This window comes from Plutella xylostella, chromosome 3 (assembly GCF_932276165.1).
Source record: "Plutella xylostella chromosome 3, ilPluXylo3.1, whole genome shotgun sequence".
NCBI classification, from domain to species: Eukaryota; Metazoa; Arthropoda; class Insecta; order Lepidoptera; family Plutellidae; genus Plutella; species Plutella xylostella.
Genome location: NC_063983.1, coordinates 4,901,925 through 4,924,083, shown reverse-complemented (window position 1 = coordinate 4,924,083; position 22,159 = coordinate 4,901,925). Strand labels below are relative to the sequence as shown.

General features: G+C 35.6%; 1 protein-coding gene across 3 annotated transcripts in view; it reads right to left on the bottom strand.

The window, feature by feature from the left end:
* LOC105396132 (protein split ends) overlaps positions 1-22,159 on the bottom strand; it is an 87,307-nt gene that overhangs the window by 26,315 nt on the left and 38,833 nt on the right. The gene's annotated exons all lie outside the window — the stretch shown is intronic.

Sequence of the window (22,159 nt, the reverse complement as noted above, 5' to 3'; positions counted from 1 at the left end):
TTGATTACAAGGAGTCTTAAGATATACCTACTACTTTCTCGGATTTCCTCGTCTAACTACTACCGACTCGGCTCTGCCTACAACGTATTCCTTAAGGTGGAATCAGACGTATAATTTTTCGTTCATTTCACCTCAAAAGAAAAAAAAAACGTTCATGAGCCGCACATGAAAGGGTACCGTAGCCATAAGATGGGCCGACCGCTTGACACAAAAAAAAGCATACATTACCATCAGTTAGGGCAACTGCACGTCATAAGTTGGTCGAGTTTTATAAAAATAACTATGTATGATACGTTCGCTATGTTTTCGTTGAAAGTACTTACGGAGGTATACTACACATTTTTTTCAGGATTATTGTAATAGTATTGCAAAAGTTCAGATGGGGGGGACTCTCTAATTTTAACTTTGTATTAATATATGTCGAGACTGGGGAGTTTGATCCACATGGTTTCATTGTATTTAAAGATACCTTTTTTAAATACCCCACGATAATATTTGTAGATAATTAAAAAAAAAACATGGCCGGCCGAATGGCGCAGTGGTTAGTGACTCTGACTACTGAGCCGATGGTCCCGGGTTCGAATCCCGGCTGGGGCAGATATTTGTTTAAACACAGATATTTGTTCTCGGGTCTTGGATGTTCCCGTTAAATGGCAATAGGCCCGCCCCCTATTACATTGGGACTAACATAATACTCTGGCGAAAAGTGGGTGCAGAAATGCTCCTCTGCCTACCCCGCAAGGGAGTACATTAGTACAAGGCGTGAGTGCGTGTTTTTTTTTTTTTTTTTTTTATCAATTTTCGTGGCTATCGGTGCAGAAACGGCGGAGAACGAGCCATGACAGACAGACGGACAGATATGACGAAACTATAAGGGTTCCTAGTAGGCTACGGAACCTTAAAAAGGAACCCTTATAGGACCACTTTGTTGTACGTCTGTCTGTCTGTCTCTCAGAAACGGGTAACTTCACTAGCATTCGGCCATTTTGTCTCGAGCCCGTCATCGAGTCTCGTTTAGTACAGGATTTGCAATTTTTTAAAACTATAAAAGTTTACGTTTCTTATGTCATCTGCATACATTATCTGTCAAAAGTTGCATGATAGTTTCCGCTAGAGGCGCCAGCGCCACTTTCTATGTGAGAAAACGTAAACTTTATAGTTTCCGACCTACAACAACAAACAAACCTGTACTAGACCCTCTGTAGCAGACACACGTCATGAATGAACTGCCACTTTCAATAACTATCAATCGATAGCTGACAGTAACTTTCATACGATTTTGACAGAATGCAACTTTATATGTGACAAAATCGTATGATTATGAAAGTAACTATCAGCTATCGATAGATAGAGTACGAGGGCGATACCGAAATGATCGGGAATAGAAAAAAGTACAAAGATATCATAATATTATTTACTTTTATTGTTTTTCAAAGTAGTCTCCGTGACATTCAATGCACTTTTTCATTCGATTAAACCAATCATTGAAACAGTAATTCCAGTCTGAAGTGGATACTGTCAAAACAGCTGATTTGTAAGCTTCGACCGCCTCTTCTGGGCCGCTAAACCGTTGACCACGTAGCATATCTTTAATTCTTGGGAATGTAAAATAATCATTGGGGCTCAGATCAGGGCTATACGGAGGATGGTCCATCAACTCCACGTTTTCCATATTTAAAAACGTTCTTGTTTTGCGAGCGGTATGAGAGCTTGCATTATCGTGGTGAAGGATTATACGACGATTCGGGTTAGTTTTACGAAGTTCTCTTACGACTTCCGGCAAACAAACTGTTGTGTACCAATCAGCAGTAACCGTCCTTTGTTCTTGTAATGGAATCGTAGCCACATGGCCAGTTTTCGATACAAACGAAGCGACCATTTTTTTCGACACGCTGCGTGAGCGAATAACTTTTGTTGGCTTGACCTCACCTTCGAAGACCCAAACTGCCGATTGATGTTTTCTTTCGGGCTCATATGAATAAATCCACGATTCATCACCAGAGACGATATTGTAGACAGCATTTGAACTGCCTCCATTGAACCGTTGCAGAGCAGATCGACACCAATTAACACGAGCCGACTTTTGTTCCTCGGTCAAACGGTGGGGCACCCAGCGCGAAACTAACATCTTGACACCCAGTTCTTCATGTAAAATGGTTTGAATGGCTGTCATACCAATGCTGAGAGAAGCCCGAATCTGCTCGTATGTCACATGTCTATCTTCTTTTATTAACTGGCGTACAGCATCGATGTTATCTTGTGTTACCGCTGTTTTTGGCCGACCAGTAGAAGGGACTGTGGTAAGAGAGGAACGTCCACGGCGAAACTCAGAATACCAACGATATATAGTCGTTTTACTTGGTGCTTCAAGTTTATAAATAGAAACAAGCTCGGCGAGACATTGTTCTTGAGATAAACCTCGACGAAAGTTGTGAAAAATTATTGCACGGAAATGTTCCCGCGTAAGCTCCATTTTTTACACCGACTTGTCAAATTCAAATAGTCAATACTCTTTTATTTTTTACTTTTTTTAAAATTCGAAAATGGAATTATGTTTGAAAAAACACTACATTTGATACACCAAAAAGGTTTCACTCTAATTTATTCCTAAGTATTCTATTCCCGATCTTTTCGGTGTAGCCCTCGTATTGAAACTGGGAGTTCGTCGTGTGAACATGGAGTGAAAAGAAAATGAACCGTTCACTCGAATGAACAGTCTGATCTCGCCTTAAATAGATAACTAGTCTACAACATATATATTAGTACTTCTGCAAACGAGGTTTGCCACTACAGCTTACTTACTTAGGAAACGAATTAAATCAGCAAAACGACAGACATTCCTTGAAACTATCACTCAAATATGTTCACCGCAGTAAACATAAACGGCGCCTAGAACCAGCAAATACAAACTGAAGAAGGTGCAGCCCAGGGGTCAATCACCGGACCCACTGAATATCTCCTTTATTAAACGATAATGTCCAACATATTTACGAAAGCATGGGTTTATCAATACAGTCATGCCTTACATTACACCTCACGCACACCAGAGCTTTCATTTCGATAACAACAATGGCAAAAATGCGATAGATTAGAACTGGTGAAACAACATAACTACCTGTGTCCAACTAGATAAATTTTCCAATATGAAACCGCATATATATTGAACATAATATGTATATAATATGTAATAACTTACGCTATTGGTCAAGTTTATAAATAAGACGAGACAAAAGTTTTGCATCTTGCTCACTCATATCATACCGCGCGGCATTATACCTACCTGCAAAAACAACAAAAATACAATTACAACGAACTAGGTTTGTTTCACTACTGCAAAATCTACTATAAAATCAAATTATCTACTCTGGGTGATTTGATTATGAATCGTATTCCTTTTAAAAATTAACTAGACTAAAAATCGGCTAACTTTGACCTATTAATGTACCCCTATGTTATTCCGCGTTATAATAATAGGTACCTACATACGGACCAAGTACCTGGGAATACATTCTCCCCAGGATATATTAAATAGGATTATTTTAAATAGGATACTAATGGTAATCGTCTGAAGATGTTCAAACTATGTAATTTCATAGCATTTGTACTAAATGCGGTCTCTTATAACGTAAAAACTGTTCGGTATGTTAAGTCAAATTAAATGATGCTGATTTCATAACCATTTCGAGATATTGTCCTCCTAGTAAACGTTTCATAGATAAAAAAAATAAAAAAGCTTAAAATTAAACTGTCCTCATTGTCTTTCGCACTACCTATCACTTTCTCCACAATGCCCAAGGTTAACTGGAAGAGAATGCTTTTAGCATTAAGTTCGCCTATGTACAAATTAATTTATGTGCAATAAAGAATTTAATAATAATAATAAAAAAAGCGAAAGATTCCGATTTTATTAACAAAAACATAAATATGCTTTTTCCTTCGAGACGCTCCTCCAGGTCATATTTTCAATATTTATTTTCTTTCTTTTCGAAAATTACAATAGTTAACAATGTTATTATACTGTTATTGTATCAAACAGACAGAAAACCATAATAAAGTAACCACAGAACACCTATTTTTTATAGTGTAATTATGCATTAGAAAGTTATTTTAAAAATAAATTTCGCGTAATGTAACATTTGACGTCACTCTGTACAATGGAGCGGATCTATAAAATAATAAAAAAAAAATACCAGAGCTTCAAAATCAAAAATAAATAAATTTGTGTCTCGAATTCCCACATACTTCAATAAGAAATGATAAAAAATAACATAACAATATAACAATACTTAACATCCTACCGAATTGACGAATTCTGAACGGTTCATGAATAGTCGACTGTCCCGCGATTAAGTGACGAATCGTTCTATTGGTGGGACAATCAACTGTTGATGAACCGTTCAGAATCTGTCAATGTAGTATCTGAGCTAAAAAAACAGACTTTAGTGGGTTTTTTTCTCTATGGAGTTATTATCAAGCCAGAACATTTTTGTTTCGAAATGACAACTTCTAAGGTCCCGATTGCACGACGCTCCTGTTCGTTCGTTCTTCGTCAGTATACAGACTAACCCTCCTGTACCTCGGACCACGAGTTATTGGTTTTATGCATAAAAATTACTTGAAAAATGGGTATATATCTGTTTATGTTTAGCGCCACTGATCTCGGCAAAACCGTGGTCTAATAAATGATTCAGTAAAATGGCATAATCTCAATATGTAAACATCTTGGCCATTCTTGGCTACGCCTCTCATTCAAAAAGTTATGGTAATTTTTTTTAACGACCCAGAGTTTGTGTTACGGCGAAAGTCTCGTCGATCGCTACACAGCTGTTTCATGTTATTGACGCTATGTTTGTCTTGCATACTACCACCACAGTGATAGAATACTGCTTTAAATTTAGGTAGGTACATCAAAAAAATATCATCCAAATTAATCACATGATAGGAATATTAACATATCTATAATTATCTACTTATATATGTGATAAAATTTATTTCATTTATTTGCCACTGCGGCGCTATTAGCCACCAAAACAAATACGGCGTCAAACAGCTGGTACAAAAAGCACCTGAATTGATATTTTATTCAAATAAATTAGCTTATAAGTGCGTGTTTTTCGTAAAATTGTGTGACAGTATGGATTTACCTATTGTAACGCCGCCGCCGGCTACTTTTAAGGAAAAAATTGAGATGAAACTGGCTAATAATGAACAATCAAAATCAAGTACGTTGATTGTTATTGTTCAGTTAATTTGTGAGATAAGAGCTTAGGAGATTCAACCAGATGACTGCGACATATACATACATACCGGTCAAAATCATAGCCCTCCTTTTCGCTTCGCCGTAGTCGAGTAAAAGAATTGGCAGGTCATTGACTTGTATCTTGTATACTATTATTATTTACTATTATTAGAACATTACTTTTACAATACTGCTGTGACGAGCGCCACAACATTTAAAAATAAAGTCATTCGTTGACACGCGGTCGGTAATTGATGGGGAACTAATGTGCGAGCTACGAATACGAGCAACATTAAATATTTACTCAATTCTATTTGGGCTTTGTATACTTACGCAATCAAGTAATAAACCTTGGCGGTCAAGACTTTTTATAGCGCAGAACAATTACAGTAAAACGTTTACGTTCAATTATATTTGCTTATAGTTTACATGTAATGAATGGCTAAGTGCATTGGATTTAAATTAAAGAGTGTCTGTTTTATAAACAAAACCAGCTATGTTTCCTATCACAAGCAAGTAAATTAATTTCAATGTGTAATATACTATCGGTGAATAGGCCTGGCGTCCGTATCCGCATGTTCACTGCAAACACACGCTTATAGTTATTTTAAGGGTCAAATAGCGAAAAAACTGCTCAACTGCGATTGTAATGGTCAAGTCAATCTATTTATTTAAGGCATTTGAGTTTTTTATATTTATAAATATGGTCACGACAGTGTTTTAGGTAAGATTCCGATCTCGGCAGCAAGCAGCGTACTGCCGCAGCAATGGTGTCGCTGCACTACTTGTCCGCATATATTTTCTATAAGTTTATATGAGTTTACATTCCGACTTCCGAGCTTGGCAGCAATGCCACAACAGCATACTTAGAGACTGTATAAGGAACAACAGTGCTGCGGCAGAACTGCTGCTTGGTACAGAAATCCGAAGCATACCTTTAGGTTAAGGAATAACGTTTTTATTGAATAACTAACAATCGATAGAAGACAAAAAGGAAAATTCGCCGCGAGTACTAAACACAACAGCATACTTTGAAGGTTATAAAATAAATTTGGATGAATAACAAACATTTTGTGTTTTATTGATCCAGTCCGATACTTTTTACACATAATGTACATATATGTTCACGACAGTATTGCCCGAAGGGGTATTCAGAGGTGCCTCACAAGCAAGTCACAGAATGTTTAAATTTTAAGGCATATAGATGCCTCCAGAGAAAACATGTTTCTTATTACACACAATGTGTAGTGTGTAGAGTCAGAAAAAATGAAATTTTATAATTTTTTAAACTACCAGGCACAGGTTTGGGCTCTTATAATTTACAAGCAAGCCATGAAAATATAACTATTGAAATGTTTACGCTTTGCTTAGATATACGTACATATTTATTTCTAGTCTAAGTTCAGAAAAGAACTGATTAAAAGATAGACTCACTACTCAAGGTATAGCAAGCCAAAAAAACAAACTCCTCCATAGATACTTTGTTGGTCTTACACATTATTATATCACAGAGGTACTTAATTAATTGCAAGGATAACTGCCTACTGGAAAACTGAATATTTAAAGAGTAATTAATTTATGATGTTTACGACTTATGTATAACTAGCTGTTCCCGCGCGCTTCGCTTCGCCTTAAAAAGTTTTTCCGTGGGAATTACGGGATAAAAAGTAGCCTATGATAATTCCCAGGGTCTAAACCATATGTATACCAAATTTCATTCAAATCCTTTCAGTAGTTTTGGCGTGAAAGAGTAACAGACAGACAGACATACACAGTTACTTTCGCATTTAATAATATTAGTTAGGATTATCGGCACTTGTCAGTCCATTGAGTTGCAGGATTCGACTAATAGCGACTTCGGCCGCTTACTCTGGTTTCCCAGTAAGAAGAATTAAGATAGATCCTCTTAGCTGCCTTTCCAAATTTCAGTTCATTTATCAGTCACCTTTGCCTTTTATATATTTAGATTGATTTCTTGGATGGAAGCACTATTGCCGAAAAATAAGGATCATAGATTTATTATCGCCGAAACACTTCTACATTATTTTTCGATCTTCAGACAAATCCAGAGATATGTCAACCACTGGATAAGAAGCGCATATCAAAATGTATGAAAACCGCATCGACCATGTTTTGCGGGGCAAGGGGAGGGTTCGCAGTAGTGCATGACAAAGTCCATATATTTTTTTAACGAAATGTAATAACGGAAAGAAGGAACGAATCACGATGAAATAAAATATAATTTTGAAAACTATTTCCTTTTTTAACCGACTTCAAATTCTACGATCCGATTCTAAAGGTACAAAATTAGGTTTTTCATACTCATAGAGTAACATTCTAACAAAGAATAACACGCATATTACGCGTGTCAAAAGTATAAGTAGTGATTGCTTATGTTTAAGTTTTATCTTATACTTTACTTATATTTGTGCAATAAAAATACACTTAAGAGGAGAGTATACCATCGCGATTCTAGCGAAATAGGTATTTAAGAAAAGATTTGTTATCGCTTGCGCTCTCATGCCCCGAGCACTGGTGCGATAGAGATGCACTGCATCAAGCGACTGACAATAGGTATTTTTCTTAATGAAAATCTGGTTTTGGGAGAAAACGTTTTACACTATCAACCAATTTCTTAGATTTTGGTGTCAATCGCTTCAGCATAATATATTCGGGTTTATAGGTTTCGCTTTTAAAAAAAATACATTGTTATTGTTCAACAAACGGCTTGATTCAACACACAAAAAGTACGTTATTTGAGGTGCCTATAAGTTTGAATCTATAAAAAATCGAAAAAAGAAAAAGCTATAAACCTATTTATTCCTTGTGTCAATAACATACTCAAAAATTATGGATATTGGATAATATTTAGAGGTAGTAAAACGTTTTCTCTTTTTGTATGGACGTGCAAGTGCTATACTCTCCTCTTAACTGTAAATTTATGGATTTATTACGCTTTATCGATACCACATCGATACTGTTCATCGATGTTTTCAAGCCATATGCGGCAGAAAAAAAGTATTGAATGAACCTTTACTTCGTTCTCATGTATAATCCAACTTAATTACGGATTTAATGATGTCCTCTTCGTCGTATCGAACAACAGCGACTCTTGCTACACTCTGTTATGTGCACTTATGTGGCTGGCAAGTCCGAACTTCGTCTTGAACACCCTGTCACACTGAGCACAGTAGAGCTGTCACATCCTGTTGTATGTATAGTTGTAGGAGGGCTTAGGGCGTTGTACAAAAATATGACATTGCAAATTTTGCCGTGTATTGCTTTGTTTACAAAACTAATTTTATAAATTTATCGAAGAATTGTGTTGAAAATAACATGAAATGGTACTTAATGGTGAAAAGAAACATTTTGCGATCTGGCAGAATAACATTTACAAAACAATACGGTGCATTTGCCCAATTTTTCATAGATTGTTACTCCTTGGGCAGTGAATTGACACTGACATAGTGGAAGTGAAAACGGTGACTACAAGGCGCCGTTGGTGGCAGAGGGGTAAAGGCGAAATCGGGAAGCGCTTCGTGTCCAGTGGTTTACTTGTCTAAGCCCAAAATTTGATGATCCTATGATTCAAAACTGAAAGACTTACCTGCGGCGTGAGTCTTAGGCCTGGGTCTCCTATTTTATGCTATATGCGGCGTCCGACTTTGACGTAAACGTTTCAATCAACTTCCTACGGCCTTCCTACGGCGTCTACGCGTCAACGTCGGCGTGTGAGGGAGACCGCATCAGTACATTTCTATAGTGAGCATCGTGACGCGGCCTACGGCGTGACGCTGGACGCGACCTACGGCGTAAATAGGAGACCCAGGCCTTAATGAGGCATCAAAATAGATTTAAAATTGACGTTACTATATTACGAATTTCATCTGACTGACGCAGACTGACGCATGACGTAAAGAGTCGAAACTCGTGTGTTTCAAAAACAAGTTTCAAAGTAAAATTAAAATTTTAACCTTGTTGTAAATGTACAATATGGTCTACGAATCAAAAAGCTCTAAGATGTGCAGGTTATGTATAAAATGTATGATAAAAATACGTAAGGAACAACAAAACTAATCGAAAGAAAAATTAAAGTACCTACTTATCAGATCGTTCAACTATAAAAATTAAAAATTCTGCAAAGATTTTAAAAATACTACAATCAGATCCTTTGTTGTACCCTATTTCACCACATATCCTAACTTCCGCCCAAAGTTTGTCTGGAGAAATCGCTTTTAATGATAAGATCGCCTTTTGTAACTTGTGTCGGAATAAGTTCTATATTTGTGTCCTGTTTTGTGTATAAATAAAGAATAAACGCCGTTAGTCAACGCCATGCCGCGGCAGAAGGTGAGGTGATGTAACTCGTCGTTCTAAACAACTTTTGTTATTGTTTTTTTTTTTATTTGCGTTATTTTTTGCGTTCTCCTTACTAATAGTGTGATTTGCGAATATTGGACATGATATTCTATATCCAGCGATTTATAGCTAGTTACTTTTTAGTACTTTTTAGGGTTTAATATTTTTTTTTCGCGAATTTTCGAAGGACAAAAGTTGTTTATAGAATGACGTTTTGTCACCTCATGATGTTGACTAATAAGTTAATACTCGTAATAACATCGTTTTAGAGGGTATCTTTAATAATCAACTGCTACATTACATCCTTTCATGAGTTACCCGTAATCTAAAATGATCTTTAGTATGGTCATGTTATTGTTAACCACCTACGCCTTCATTCCAACGTGATTGTTTATTTGCAGTAATAGTCAAAACAAACCATTTGTGCATTAAGAACTATATACTAAAAAAAATTGGCGCTGCGCTGAACATGTACACCACCAATACAAACTGGCTAGGTATTCCCTTTTTTGTTTTGTGTACTATATGTTGTTGTTTTATAAGAAATGATAATAAAGTACGCTCATCATTTGTTTCTTTCTTTCAGTAGAAATGTTCTGACGAGTGAGGACTAAATTTTTTTATTATTTTTGTTATATCAAATCCAAAATACCTAAATATAAATTTTATGGTGTTGGTACTCTAGGTAAGGCCAAAGATCAGGTAATCGCATCTAAATTTCCATTTTCCATTACTATATGGCCCCTTGAAAAACAAAAAACCGAGATACCCAAAATTACTGTAACATGATGAAAACGAAGTAAGTATTACAAGAAAAATACATGTTGGACTGCGATTTTCAACCTTACAGAGAATCTCAACATTACATAGAAGGCAGCCATTCTGGTTTCAATTGAGAACTATACAGGGTGATAGGTAAGTCGATGTACTACTTTCAATTAGTGATAGAAGAAAGCATTTCCAGTCAATTGAACCCCATATAATCCCATATCCTAAACTTAATCATTTCCTGACACATTTGAGATTTAAGTTTTTTTTTGTTTTTGCGAAAATTTTATGTTTAAAACATTAAAAAAAACTAGCAAAATTTGAATATTTTTTTGGTTGTTGTTCCCTTTCGGGGATTACAGTCGTGAGGATAATTATGTATGTATGTAAATGCCTTCCTCTATCACCCATACATCTAATTAGCTAAGTTTATTTTTGCCATCAATATGTTTGAACAAATTAATAGATGAAATGAAAAGATGACTTTTCCCAAACGCTAAATATGTATATTTAAAATTGTATATATGTCGCAGGCATCTGGTTTAATCTCCCTTTTGATTGAACCACTAGCCCGTTCATTGGATGGCGCTATCCAATTGTATGACTAGGCCGAACGTTGATTGTACAAGCGTCAAAAAACGTTCAACTAGTTAGCGGACTTAAAATCAGTCAGGTGGTGAATAAAACAAATATGGCGTCTAACAGCTAACAGCTGACACAAAAAGCACCTATATTGTTATTTTTTGCAAATAAATTAGCTTTAAACTGCTTTATTTGTGTTAAAATAGTGTGACAACATGGATTTACCTATTATTACGCCGCCGGCGGATAGTTTCAAAGAAAAAAATGTGGCGAAACTGTATAATTATTAACAACAATATAAAGTACGTTTATTGTTATTGTTTAGTTAATTTGTTAGATGAGAGCTTTGTAACATAGTCTTTTTGTTGACTCTTGTCTGGTCATGTTCATCCTAACCATTCAACGACTTCGCTATTATGACGTTCAGTCAAGACGTTGGACGTTTCAACCACTTGACCATACTAGATTGTTATAGTTATATTATGTACAATATAGCTAGATTGTCTGAACACCAATAATATAATTCCCATCGGTTTTAATTTAATATTACACTAATGATAAACTATTTATTAATGGGTGAAATCGCAATCATTTGTACATTTTTTGTCCATTTATCTTGGTTGCACTAAAACCTACTAAACGAGAAAAATATAACAACTTCACATAGAAAATTTTGGTAAATCATATAGAAGAATATGTAACTTATTAAATTACATATTTGTATTTTATCATATTTTGTACAGTATTTATTGATATTCAATAAATTTTAATCTTAATAAAAATATCATATTTTTTTGTTATTAATGTTCTTTGTAACAGTATTTTTTTGTATAAAATAGTTTAAAATCTTAATAATTATACTGGCAACACCACGAGCAAAAATTTTCTTAGCAGTGGAGTTAGTGTCGCGTCTCCGTCATTTTGTTTGTTGTCGTGATCGAAGTTATAGTAAACTCGGAAGAAAAAATACTATTCAGTGTTTCCCTTTGCGATAACCGACAAATTAAGTTAAATGTAAGTATTTACAAAGTAATTCCTGCACGTAAAACCATAATTTAAGTCTGTTTATAATGCAGTAGTCAAATTTTCGCAAAACTAAATACACGTGTTTTAAAATATTTTTACGTTATGAACGTAAGCATTTTAGTTCTATTTTGTTTCAAAAAACAAAAAAAAAAATTAAAAAAAAAAACATTTTTATTTTTTTTCAATTTTCTTTATAACGTTACAAAAAGGAAAGATAAGGGCACATTCAGACTGACAAGAATGTGATGATATTTAAACTAATAATTTATATTTTTTGCGATTTCTATGTATTTATATAGTGAGACGTCGCACTGATGTAGTGTCGTCGTTGGGCCTACTCATCAGTGCAATACTTCAGTAAATGCCACGTCAGTTACACATGTTTAACAGAACTCGCGAGCAATGAAAAAGTTAAGAAGACCCAGGCGGAGATGACGGGACGACCTCGACAGATTTTGGACACGGGATCGGGAACGCTTCATAAAGATGCCCAGCAGTGGGGCAAACCAAACATAGCTTTTGGGCATTAACATTTAATTATAATATATTAACATTCTTTATTTAGTACGTAAATAAAGGTATGACTTTATAATTTTTTAAGGAAATAAATATTTAACAGTTATATCTTACAACTTCCCTTATGGTAAATAAGCTTTTAATATTACAAACGGCGTTAAAACCGAAGTAGTGAAGTGGGACTGGACGGGGCACGTCTGCCGTATGCTGCCGGATAGGAAGGCTAAAAATGCCAACAAAAGGATACAAGATAACGGCCGCCGGCGCAGGGGCTGACTCAGAAAATGGCGGGATGACCTGGACGTATAGACCTTTAGTAGGAACAGGGATGGACATGGACATAGGTGGAACACCCAGAAAAACCTCTGCCAAGCAGTGGGACACAATAAGTTCATATAAAAATAATACGGGTGGTTCTGCACAGGGAGCGACAATTTTTTTTGGAGATAGGTTATAATCTTTTATGAGTATTATTTTCTTCTTCGAGACCTATGTCCAAAACCCAAAAGGTAGTCAAACGCATTAATTTTAACAACCTTTATATTTTAAATAAATTATGTACCAAAAATTTCTGCTGTATCTACCATATATTGTATATGCACTCACAACTGTAATCCCCGAAGGGGTAGTCAGAGGTGGCTCACGTGTGAGTCACACGTCGCTACCTATCACGTGAGTACAAATGTGCTGCGGAAAGTGGGTGGCCACTTATCCACCACCACGAACCATATCGCCGTTTTGGAATAAGTATACAAATGGTTGACTTTCGGATAATGCATTATGGATTTCAATCGACTGGAAATGCCTTCGTCTATAACACATTTGAAGGAATACATCGACTTACCAATCACCCTGTATATATATTATTTTAATTCTTAGTTCTTTAGTTATTAGTTTTATAATTTAGTATAGCGTTTGTGTATATTTACCTACTTAGTTTAATAATTTAGTTAGTTAGTGCATATTTAATTTTATCTAGTTATAAGTTTTATTACAAAATTAATTGTTGCCATTAATTTTGTAATGTTTAACCTACGACCTGCCTACACCGCTTCGGAAATCATCGGCAATCTTCGTGCCGAGAAATATAGGATCCTAACACTCAAATATTCACACTATAGTTTAGGGTTCCGTACCTCAAAAGAAAAAAAGGAATACAATAGATATTCTTTATTTGTACACAAAGACATGGACAAAAATTACAAAAAAACTTAATCTAACACATATGTACAAATGGCGGCCTTATCGCTTAAAGCGATTTCTTCCAGGCAACCTTTGGGTGGAAGGATATTTCGATGCAAAGGGTAAGCTGCCATAGTCTATGATAGCCAATGTCAGTATTTTGTAATGTAAACAAATAAATTCTTCAACAATAATAGTTTGTTAAACAGTAAAATATGGATAGAAGAACAAGAAGTAACTTTCGAAAGCTGCTACATATTATGATAAGCAAGTTTAAAGAAAAACAAGAAGAAAAATAAGTTTAATACAAAGAAAAACAACAATGTTTACAGGCGATCTCAGATATTATAGGTATAGTTAGAGAGAAACACTGTGTAATCTTAATCTTTGAAGGATTATTATTCGATTCGACGTAGTTATTTATAATTTTTCTTATGGTAATAGATAATCTTGGAAACATTAAAGGATTCAACGATATTTGATTTGATAAAAATAAAGATTTGGATTTGAAAATGATTAATAAATATTATAGAGTGTCCGAATGCCCCAAAGTGCAGTCAAGGAGACCTGATGAAGGCTAATGATCTCGAAATAAGAGTAGCAAAACACCGGAGGAAGTTAGCTTAGTGCTTTTACACGATTGAAGAAGTAAGAATAAATGGCTATTAATTATGGCTCTCTCACAACTACCTATTAGGTAAGAGTAAATCATTGTCAAATGGACTGTCGTAGTGTGAAAAATACTCAAGTATCAAATCATTTTTATACTACACCTACCATCAATAGACAGTGATACCACATATAATTTTTTTGAATTATCTGTGCTTTCTTTAGTACACGCATTCGATAGCCAGGCAGGCAGGATCATATAATATATAAAAATAATATAATATATATATTAATATAATATAATACATGCCACGTTACTTATATGTATACAGGTTGTCCCAAAAGTCAACGATATGCCTTGGTGGGCTGATAGACCAGCTCATGAGTGGCCAGAATATCATAATATGACCACAGTAGAAACTCGATAATTTTCGAGATATTGACACTTTTATAAATGATGATGGGCACCAATGTATGGAAGCTGGGACCATCACCAATAGAAATGAGTGATACGTCGTTGAAAAGTATTTTTTTGCTGAAAATGAATAATGGAAGCGCTAGTCCTGATTTACTGTCCAATTAGAATAATCGTACCTTGAAAGTTTTTTTTTTTTTTCTGCAATTTTAATATTTTTGTTATTTTTTCACATTCATTTTTAATTTTTATAACAAAATGATCATCAATAATTATAATATTATATTTGTTTAATATCTCAGTTAATAAAACCAGTTGAAAGTAATTTCTCCCATTATAATAATACATGTTTACGTGTATTACGCCCTAACTGTCATCAGGAGAGAGAGTGCAATGCCATAGAAAAATATTTCCTTCCGACGAATATATTTCAAAATGGACAACATATACGGATTTCTCGTCATAATATTTTTTGCTCACTTGAAAAGAGCTATCCAACGATGTATGACTCATCTTTATTGGACATAGGTCCCAAAACGCCCATTGTCATTTGCTGAAAATCGACATCTTGGATCAGTTTTGTTGCATGCCGCCGGTACAAAAATCCATATTGTATAATATTAAAGAGGATATAGCGATCAGTCTGAATGTACTAAAACAGTCATTCAATAGCCGAGGAAGTGTTATTTTAACATTCTTAGAGGAACCCTTATAGGATCACTTTGTCACCACCCTTTTTCTCAGAAACGGCTAAATTCGCATAGATATACAAATTTACGGCCCGACAAAGTAGTAGATTAAATCATTTAAAGCCCGACAAAATAGAATATTTAAAAAAAATGGGGTTCACTTAAAAGTGGGGATGAATATTTTTTACGTTGTTTTGATGGTGTGGGATATCGTTGAATAGGTCTTTCAAAAGTATTATTGGTATGGTAATCATTTCTTTTAATTTCGTGATTGGTTTACGAAGTATTAAGCTTCAAAGTGCAAATTTTTGTAAGACTCCAGTGTCCCCCCCCCCTTGCTGGCTAAATGGTTGGTTCAAAAAATATGAAAAAAATCACGAATGTAGTACATAAGAAATGATGAAATTAAAAGGAAAACTATTTCAGGTAAGTAGACTTGTACGGAACCCTCAGTGTGCGAGTCCAACTCTCGCTTGGCCAGTGTTTTTATGTCAATTCTGTTCCTTTGATGTTACTGATGGTAGGGGTCACAAGGGTCACTAGGCGCGTCCAACTGGGTGGGGATGCATTCGGGAAGTGTCCAAGTAAATGACCCATAAAGTTGCCTTCAGAATTCGCTATTGAGTGTGTAATGCCATGCGCTTATTTTTAATTATTGTCATAGTGTTAATATATCCGATACATATTATAATAATTTAAAGCCGTTGAGTAGAAGTGTATTTAAATCGCACGTAAAACAGCTGTACAGATAATGTATCCGAACAATACCGAAAGTCATTTCTTAGATCCTTTATTTAGACTACACTGTGTGTAGTTGTGTACTAAATAAAGGAACAAGTTCCTCTTTGTTTTAGTGAGTTGTTATGGTGAGATCACTTATTATTCATAGTCTAGAACTGGTTAAGCTACTGACAATCTCTTTTGATAACAAGAGAGAGAGAGGTCACATTCAAGGTCTTTTAAGTCCGCATAGATACGTTGATTCGTCTTATTTAAGTTATAAAAACCTGCTGATTACGTAAATTTTAAACATGCTCACCTGTAAATGTAGTAACATGCCTACATGAAACTGAACACTATCCTATCCCATGGTTAGGTATCACTATCACTACATAGTATAAAAAGCAAATCGTGTTTGTTTGTGTTAGATCTTTTAAAGTACACAACGGATTTCGATTCAGTTTTTTTTTTAAATAGGTGAGGAAAAATTATACAGTGTGTTTTGCACATAAGCCTACAATTTTTTTCGGTGATAAATGATCCGGAGGTATTTTTATCTGAGATCTGGGGGCACGGCAGTGCCCCAGGATCTCATTGGATTGTTTAAGTATAATAGTATAATAAGCCCCTGTTCCACAATGTCTGGTTAGTCGCTACCTGTCGGATAAAATACATGCTGTCACTGTCTAAAAAATTATAACAGAGAGTGACAGCATGTATTTTATCCGACAGGTAGCGACTAACCAGACATTGTGGAACAGACCCTAAATGTAATACATATATTATCATCATCATCAACAGCCAACATAGGCCATAATTAATACAAAAAGTTCATAATTTAATACATTAATAAACCTGAAACTATTATAGATGGCATTGCCGGATGCATTCTACATCGCGGTATGGTTTCGTTACAGAGCACAGTCTAAGTAGTTCTTTCAACACTTACGAAAAATAAATGAGATCCCACTAAAAACATTGAATGTAAAAAAATGCCAAGTCTGGTGTTACAAGAAAAGATAGAATACGAAATGAGTAGGTATAAGTCATAAGCATAAGTCGCCTTTCTTGGTTTGTCATGTCATGAGATTATTATGTTATGGCGCCTATACACGTGCAGACGTGTAGAAAGAAAAGTCTAACAAAGAAAGTGTCGGTAACGAGACCTAAAGGAAGGCATAATGGCACACTTGTCTTGGGGACCATAAATTGAATCAGTCAGCCTAAAAGTGTTCGGCTCAGGTGCTTCGCTTAGGAGATTGCGTAATTTCCTTCCTACATCCACTAAGATTGCGCTATCTCAATCTCTCACCTTGTAGAGATTTGTCTGCAGATGCATTCGTGTACGTCTGCAGATGCATCCGCGGATGTGTAGTGTATCCATAATAGAGGAAGAGCAAGCAAGACGTGGCTTGATTGCGTTAAAGAGAATATGTATGACAGAGTGTGGAGTAAATGGGGATATGACAGGGGATAGGGCAAAATGGCGTGACATGGTGCACAAAGCTGACCCTAAATAATTAAAATACAAGGAAGAAGAAGAAGAAGAGAGAGTGGGACCAAGTATATGTATTTTTATTGTGTAAACGCCACTTTGTTTCATGATGGATGGAATGGAGTAAGATTGGGATTTTTACAAAGGGCATGCTATGGTGTTTGTGGAATTGATGGAAATCACGACATTTAACACGTATTACGGTCTCTATAAAACGATTTTACTAGGAATACGGGCAGTAATGGTTAAAAAAAACTGTCATTGTGTAGTCTACGTGTATAAATATACATATATACCCGGAGGGGCAGCGAAAAAGATGGTCATTGACCTACTAGTATTATACACTCACGAGCAATGAAAAAGTTCTACTTACAAAATACCGACACCAAACAACCTCATTTTTTCAAATATTTATTTAATATTCTGATGCTCTGTTGAATGTCAATGTTGCAGAAGCCGTTATTAACCATTTCCGTTTAACAGTAATTTGGTTATTTTCTCACTGAAACTTTTTCAATGCCCGCAAGTGTATTAGCATCAAAATTAAACGATAAATATCGCTTTTCGTGCACTTCTGTCTGTGACAGTCGTAAGATTTGAGTAGTGTGTCTTTAGCCTAGTACACAGTAGCCGATGGTTAGCCATGCTTGGCCATGCACCACTGTAGGCCAGGATCAATTCACTTGGTGTTACAATGGCGCATGGCTCATTGCAGTGGTTTTAGTGGCCCTAACTGCTATGCCGTAGGTCCCGGGTTCAATTCCCGGCTGGGGCAGATATTTGTTTAAAGACAGATATTTGTACTCGGGTCTTGGGTGTTGATATTTATATTTAATATTTATCTATCTATACAATGATGTCGATTCTGAAGGCAGAAATTCTAAATTTAGAGCTGTCAAAACCTTAATTTCTTTGTTTAAAATTCGACTCTATGATTGTTTCCGTAAATGTCATTTTATACTAGTAATTTTTTTTGTTGGACAGCGTTAAAATTAGAATTTCTGCCTTCAGAATCGACATCATTGTGTTGTTTTTCGAACCCGACAAACTTTAAGGGTGTATTCTACGAGTGATTTCATCGAGAAAACATCCCCATATGCGGGGTCAAATCTCAATATTCTAGAAATGGCGGCCATTTTAAAGTTTTAGATACTTAGTTTTCATATAAAATCATATCTCGAGATTTAAACGCCTAAGGACATGAAATAAAATGATTTTATACGCATTAAGTCATCTCTATCCAATAAAAATATGCACAACTGCTAAAAAGTTACATAAAATAAGTTACAAGCACCTAATCTAGTTTTTTTGACAAAAAAAACAGCAAAAATCTGGGGGCACGGCAGTGCCCCCACCAAGTCGAGCAAAAAAGCGGCACGGCCGTACCATCCTTTTCTCGAAGCAATTCAGGCCATTTTCGACCCCCTGTAACTTCGTTGAGTACGTTGTGGATAAAACTAGAAGACTGAATTTTCACTAACCATGCAGGCATTGTAAAGACACGGTATATTTCAAATTTCATTCAATTTGAACCAGTAGTTTAAGAATTATAACAGTTCAAAGCTTCTTAATTTTGTCACTGACTCACTCACTCACCGATCATAAAAATTCTAAGGCACTTCTAGCAGACCTAGAAGCTTCAAATTTGGAATATAAGTAGTGTTTGGTGTATGAATCAAGGGAAAACTAAAATATTTAGGGGCACAGTAGTGCCCCCACCAACACGAGTATAAAATTTTGAAATTTTGGTCCAGTTTTCTAGATAGGTACATAACTATAAATAATAATAAATAATAAATCTTTATTTCAATAACCATACTTAATCTAGGTGTACATGACTGGAGCAATCCTTTTAAGTATTTTTAAAAACTTGTATTAGGAAGCCCCGCTCTTCTAAAGTAGGTAACTCTTACAGACAAGCATTGATATTGTTAAGTTAACTAAGTTTTTTACTTATTAATAAGTTTAGGTTTAAACATTTTAAAATAAGAAGATAAAAGAAAATTAAGTGAGTGAGTGCGTGTGGTGTGTGTGTGTGTGTGTGTGTGTGTGTGTGTGTGTGTGTGTGTGTGTGTGTGTGTGTGTGTGTGTGTGTGTGAGAGTGTGTGTGTGTGTGTGTGTGTGTGTGTGTGTGTGTGTGTGTGTGTGTGTGTGTGTGTGTGTGTGTGTGTGTGTGTGTGTGTGTGTGAGTGTGTGTGGATATGTGGAGTTGAGCCGCAATTTCTACATGTTATGTGATTGTTTTCAGGACTAGTTCAGTTTCCTCGTAATTTAGCGATTTCAGCCATACAGTCACGATTATTTTTACTTCAGTGTATAGTAAGGTGTATATTTGTAGTATTTTATTAATCTTATTGTACAAATATGCAGATTGTGCAGAGTATTGACTACTTGCAAATGCAGTATTTGGACTAATATTACGGGCTACAATATCATTTCTTCTTTTATTTAAAATACTAGGATCGAAATTAAGACTTTTGTGGAATTTTGAAATAGTATGCAGTATATAGAGTTTTCTTACAGTAAGAACATTGCTGAACTCATAAAGCTCTGTGGTAGGAAATCTATACGGTTTGAAGTGAATAACCTTAAGTAATGCTCTCTGAGAACGTTCGAGCTCTAGAAGTTTTGTTTTTGACGCTCCACCCCACACGGGGGCACAGTATATTATAATTGACTGAGCTAAAGTTACGTACACTCTGGTTATGAGGTCTTTGGGTGCCGCATACCTTAGGGTTTTAAAAATCCACATCAGTTTTCTTATACGAGCTGAGATTAAATCTATATGGTAATGCCAAGATAGTCTCTGGTCCACAATTACTCCTAAATATTTTGTTTTGTATACTTTTTCGATTATTGGGCAGCTACAGGTGGTATATATTGACTTGGTCATCGCACTAAATAATTTAATTAACACGTGTTTCCATGCGATGGCCGAGTCAATATATTTATATAAAAAATTTAAGATTTTTAAGATTGAGATGCGTGCGTGGATAAGACTTGGTATTAGATGGATCTCACAACTTTTTACCGTAGAACAACTGAGTTACGAGACTTGGTTTTTTTTGACAAGTATTGTTTTTGATGGAATTTACATTTACTTGAATAACTTTAAATATAGCCCCCTTTGATGGTATTAGGCATTTTCAAAAATATGGCATGCTGCTGACTATCCCCTGCTGCGCAGGATATACTATGCTCTTTGTCAGTCCCTACTAGGTTACTGTGTGGTGGCTTGGGGGGGGAACTTACAAGACATCCATGCTCAAAGTTGAAAGGGCTCAAAGATCCGTATTGAAAGTTATGACCTTCAAATCGTTTAGAGAACCTACACATAAGCTGCTGTTTAAATATTGTGAGGTGTTGTCAGTTCGGCAATTAGGGTGCTTTTCCACCAGAGATGTGCTATGCTACGATGCTATGGATGCGTTTGATATCCACCAATCATAATTATTGGTGCGATATGTGCTATGGACCATCGCGAGTGGTGTAGCTATGTATGTGCAGAGCAGACCTACAGTATGCCCGCGTTTTGCACTGAAAGTAATAGCATAGCATAGCTCGAGATGCGCATCTTTCTTGCACAGCTACTTTGCGGCGGCGCATCTTCGTAGCGCATCTTCCTCGCACAGCTACCTAGCGTAGTATTGGTGGAAACGGTCACATATTTTCGTAGCGTAGATATCACATCTTCGCAGCATAGCTGCATAGCACATCTCTGGTGGAAAAGCACCCTTATACATACAGGGTGCTTTTCCACCAGAGATGTGCTATCGCGATACCACCACTCGCGATGGTCCATAGCACATATCCATAGCACGCATCCATAGCACACATCCATAGCACGCATCATTCCATACAAAAAACATATCTTAGTTGAATCCGTTTCCACCAGTGCTAAGCTATGTGCACCAATTAATATGATTGGTGGATATCAAACGCATCCATAGCATCGTAGCATAGCACATCTCTGGTGGAAAAGCACCCTAAACGCAGTGTTAGCACAACATTCAAAAACTATTTTTGATCCCCAACTTAAAACAATCAAACGAAGGCATGACATTATTTGTCGAACTCAATCTTTTAACACTATATTCACTAATAGATTCTTTTGTTTTCTTGGACCATATATATACAACAAATTAAATAGCAGTCTAAGTTTATACCCAACCTCCAGGGCTGTAGCTAAAAAAATACTGCAAAAGTGGCTCATAAACAGAACCTATCAGGAAACTGAGGACTTGTTGGTTGTTGTTACCTAATTAATTAATTAGTAGAATTACAGGTAGATACATTATTTTATTACTATTATTTTTTGTTAAAATCCTTATCCTTTGCATCTAATTTCATGTTACCCATAAGTAATTCGAAAACTACTTACCTACACTATAAACTTCATTATAAACTTTATTGTTTATTTAATTTAAATAGCAACACAAATTCTCTTAGTACTTATTTGTATGTAACATTAACAATGTAACAAGAGTAAACGCTCACAAAATACCTTCATTGTCAATACTACATGTACCTACTGGCTAGAAAAACATTTCCTCATATAG